Source organism: Carlito syrichta, unplaced genomic scaffold (assembly GCF_000164805.1).
Source record: "Carlito syrichta isolate Samal-C Ts95f unplaced genomic scaffold, Tarsius_syrichta-2.0.1 Scaffold316209, whole genome shotgun sequence".
In the NCBI taxonomy this organism is placed as follows: Eukaryota; Metazoa; Chordata; class Mammalia; order Primates; family Tarsiidae; genus Carlito; species Carlito syrichta.
The window spans coordinates 206,272-211,010 of NW_007260305.1; the positions used below are offsets into that span (position 1 = coordinate 206,272).

The window sequence follows — 4,739 nt, forward strand, 5'->3', positions numbered from 1 at the left end:
CAGCCTTCCGAGTAGCCAGAATTACAGGCGCGCGCTACCACGCTCGGCTAATTTTTTGATTTTTATTGTAGAGATGAGGTCTCGCCTGCTCAGGCGGGTCTCGAACCTGCGGGCTCAGGCAATCCACTCACCTCGGCCTCCCAAAGGCGCGGGATTACGGGCTGAGCCACCGAGCCCAGCCATTTCACTTCTTGTATGTAGGGCTGTTCAGAGCTCATCCTCCCAGTTCTCAGTTGGCTCTCAGGTGGTCAAGTGGACAGTAGCCGTGTCATAGAGAATCACAAATGGGAAATCATTCCATAATTACTTTCTTGATCCTACCTATGATTTATTGGAATAACTCCCTCTAAGTGTAGCAGCTGGTGACACAGGATGAACCCTGCAGCCCTGTCAGTTACCATGGGAGTCATACTGGTCAAAGCTTATTGGTCCCAGCATAGGCACCTGAGCCAATCTAGCCAATCAAATTGTCAGTAATTTGAAAATTGAGGCTGGGCACAGTGGCTCACACCTCTAATCCCAGCACTTTGGGAGGCCCAGGTGAGAGAATTGCTTGAACCCATGGGTTTGAGACCAGCCTGGGCAACTTGGCAAGACCTCATCTCTACAGTAAATCAAAAAATTAGCTGGGCATGGTGGTGCATGCCTGTAGTTCCAGCTACTTGGTAGACTGAGATGGAAGGGTCATCTGAGCCCAGCAGGTTGAGGCTGCAGTGACCATGAGTGTGCCACTGCCCTCCAACCTGGGCGAAAAAGTGAGACTCCTACTCAAAATAATAATAATAATTTGAAATTTGAAATGGAGAGATCCAGAACCTTGGAAGTCATTGAAGCCAGGTCACGAATGGTAGCCAAGAAACAACAGCCTCTGGCTGCTGCTGTTGGAATTCCCTGAATCACCCTGGACCCTTTCCCTAATTAAGCTGTGCAATGCCTCCACCTGCCTCAAAACACCCCACTAATTTCACTAGCTAGACTTGAACTAGCTAGACTTGATTTCTGTTGCTTACAACTAAAAGAACCTTAACTAACTCGTTTACTGGTAGGATATTTTTACGGCATGTCTACCAATTGCAATCTTTCATTATTTGAAAGACAGCAATGTGGGAAAGAGTTTAAATGTATTCTCTGTAGCTCAAAGGGAAGGTGGAAGTTACCTGGAAGTAGCTTTCGTCTCATTGTGGGGAGAGGCTTCATACAATCAGACCTGCCTAAGTGGGCTGTCACAAGAAGTTTTTTTTTTTTGAGTTGGAGTCTCACTCTGTTTCCCAGGCTGAAGTGCAGTGGCATGCTATGGCCACTGCAGCCTCGACCTGCTGGGCTCAGGTGATCCTTTTACCTCAGCCTTCCAAGTAGCTGGAACTATAGGCATGTGCCACCACGCCCAGCTAATTTTTCTTGATTTATTGTAGAGATGAAGTCTTGCCAGGTTATCCAGGCTAGTCTCGAACCTGTGGGCTCAGGCAATCCTCTCACCTCGGCCTCCCAAAGAACTGGGATTATAGGTGTGAGCCACCATACCCAACCACAAGAGGTTTTCAATCCCAGTCATTCAGGAGTTTTGTAAAAGGGATTCATGTATTGGTACCAACAGGCTGGGAAGATTTTAATCAGGCTTCACTGTCCATCTGTTTATGATCTGTGTGTGTGTGTGTGTGTGTGTGTGTGTGTGTGTGTGTGTGTGTGTGTGTGTATACGTTTCATTTTCCAAATATACAATTAAATTATTATAGAGATTTTGCTTTTCAGACACTGAATGTATCTCACCTCTACTGTTGATGATTCCTAGATCACTGGTTTCCACTCATGCTAAATTACTTGGGGAGCTTTAACAAGCCTGATGTCTAGGTCTCACCCTCAGAGATGCTGAACTGATCTGAGTGCAGCCTGGGCACTGGGACATTTAAAAGCTTCCCAGGAATTCTGTGCAGCCCAGGTTGAAACATCCTGGTCTAGACTCTTGCTACTCACAGTGTGGACCACTCTCCAGGAGTACCAGCATCACTTGGAAGCCTGTAAGGATACAGACCCCCGGCCCACTGAATCCGATTCTTCCTTTTATGGAGAACCCATGGTGACCGGATGTGCTGGCCTCATCCATCCTCTAAACCCAGGACTTTCCATCTCACTATCTGTGACCCTGGGCTGAGTCCTGTGCTGAACTGTTTGCTTTCCGTGAGCACAAGCCTGCTGGCCAGGGATGCCCTGGATGAGCAAGCTGCCTACTGGTTATGGAAAGGAGCCAGACTGGGTAAATGTTTGCTGTGACTAAGCCAGGATCAGAGCTCTGACTATTATTTGCTCTGGTGGGCATTGAACTTGCAACTCTCTAAATTGTGCTTTCTTTGACTGTATGGGTGTGTACTTCTGTCAGGCTTATTGACAGGGCCCCTTTAAGGGTGGCTCTCTTATGTGGATCCCCCTCGACTCTGAGCGCAGGAAAGCATGTTAGCCCTGTGCCACCTGCAGGAAGGGTGCTGGCTGCCCTTACCTCCCTTGCCTTTGTTGTGCCCTGGGCTGTGCCTCCTGTGAGTTCACATGTGTGTGCGTGTGTGTTCATGTGCATGTGTGAAACGCTGCACCCCACTTGTGTATTGGGGGCTGTGTATCCCCCAGCTTTGAGCCTGGTCTGAGCTGTTTCTTTTTGCTTCTCTGCCCATCAGTCACTGCACTAAGTCTGTAATAAAAGCCAGTCGACTGTGAGTGATGTTAATGTTCAGCCTGGCCTGAACTTGCACCCGTCGCAGGAAGGAGGGGAGTTGGGACTTTAAGCCACTTCCTCCCACCTCGCCGCGCATGCTGGGCGTCCAGCAGGGGGTGCCCACTGCCCAGGGTTGGCTCCCTCTGGGCAGTGAAAGCCAGTTCCCGCCAGCCTCCCCACTTCCCCTTCCTCCGCTTGGGCCGCGTCCCAGTGAAACTGTGGTCGATAACCCGTAACCTCTCCCGGCTCCTGCACACATTGGCGCTTTCGGTTCCTCTTCCTCTTGTGAAAACCTGCAGCTGCCTCACTCTGCCTCCCTGGGCAGCCAGATCTCGCTTTGGCTTTTGGTATCTACCCCATCCATCCAGCCCTCATTTGGGGGTGAAAGTGGACTGCACCTGGAGGGTTCCTGCGAGATCACTGGAGCAGGTCGGCATGTAAGGGGCCACGAACCCACTTACCTAGGCATCATCGTGATATCCTCATCTCTCGCCCCAGAATGGGCTGCTGTGGGAGGTGCCTGCGGACTGGGGTCTTAGGGACACCCAGCCTCGAAGATACATGGCTTTGTCCTGTCGGTTCCAGGGTTTGCTCAGCCCCCTGTAACGATGCCCACCTCCTAGGACCCAACTCGCCCTCTCTCCTCCCCATTTCCCCTACTACAGAGAGTGTCTGTATTCCTCTCTCTCTTCGGAGCCTCAGTTTCCCATCTCCCAGCAGATGAGAATCAGATGGAAGAGACTGTGTGGGGCTGTGGTCACGAACCCAGACCAGCTCTGGCTTCAGGCCCAGTCCTGCCACTGTGAGCGCCTGTCTCTCTAAGCCTCAGCTAACTCGTCCGGAAAATGGGGACAATGACAGCACCTGTCTAGGTGATGAGTGGATTAAACGAGGAGGCTTGGGGAACAAATGTTCCAAGGCCACCTGCCTGTCGTGAGTACTCACTGGGCAGGGCTGCCCTTATGGACAAAGGCTGAGCTCCTCCGTGGGAGGCCTTATGGACTGAGTAGTTGGTGAGACCTAGAAAGTTCTGGGAGGGGGCAGGGTGGGAAGGAGGCCTTGGGGAAGGCAGCATTCCTGAACCTGCCTTGTCTCTCCAGTTCCTGGCCTCCCTCGCTTATCCACTGAGGACTCCCTGGCCTGGGTGAGGCCGTAACAAAGGCACCCTTGTGCAGGTCTGTTTCTTTGGGGAATAAAGTTCGGAGTGAACAGCTCCCTGGGGCGGGGTGGCCCAGTAACCTGCAAGGAGCAGAGCTGGAAGCTGAAGAGCATATTGTTTAGTGGCTGCCTTGGCCTCTCCGTGTGTTTCCACCATGAGCTCCAGAGGTCTGGCCAAGTTGTTGCAATTCCCAGCTCTTGTGGTGTGAGGAGCTGGACCTAACATCATAAGACAAGAGTTTCTCCCCTTTTTCTTTCTTTTTTTGAGTCAGAATCTCTCACTCTGTCGCCCAGGCTGGAGTGCAGTGGCACATTCATGACCACCGCAGCCTCAAACTGCTGGGCTCAAGCAATCCTTTCAAGTAGCTGGGTCTACAGGCATGTGCCACCACACCCAGCTAATTTTTTGATTTATTGTAGAAATGAAGTCTGGTCAAGTTGCCCAGACTGGTCTCAAACCCGTGGGATCAGACAATCCTCTCACCTCGACCTCCCAACGTGCTGGGATTATAGGTATGAGCCCACCGCGCCCGGCCTCTCTTTCTTAAACTGAAACCGTGGGATATGGTGGAATTCCTTATAAAGAAAGGGGAGACTGGGCACAGTGGCTCACGACTGTAATCTCAGCATTTTGGGAGGCCAAGGCAGGAGGATTGCATAAACCCAGGAATTCAAGACCAGCATAGATAACATAATGAGACCTCATCTCATTATTTGGGCGTGGTGGCGTGTGGCTATAGTCCCAGCTACTTGGGAGGTTGAGGCAGGAGGATCACCTGAACCCAGGAGGTCGAGGCTGCAGTGATCTGTGATTATGACACTGCACTCCAGCCTGAGTGACAGAGTGAGACTCCCACTAAAAAAAAAAAAAAAAAAAAAA

At 51.1% G+C, this 4,739-nt stretch overlaps 1 protein-coding gene across 1 annotated transcript in view; it reads left to right on the plus strand.

The window, feature by feature from the left end:
- Positions 1-1,263, plus strand: part of PNPO (pyridoxamine 5'-phosphate oxidase) — a 7,613-nt gene extending 6,350 nt beyond the window's left edge. The window contains exon 8 of the mRNA XM_008073904.2: positions 1,249-1,263. The gene's annotated coding sequence lies outside the window, so the exon portion shown is untranslated. The remainder of the gene's footprint in view (positions 1-1,248) is intronic.
- The last annotated feature ends 3,476 nt before the right edge of the window (positions 1,264-4,739 follow it).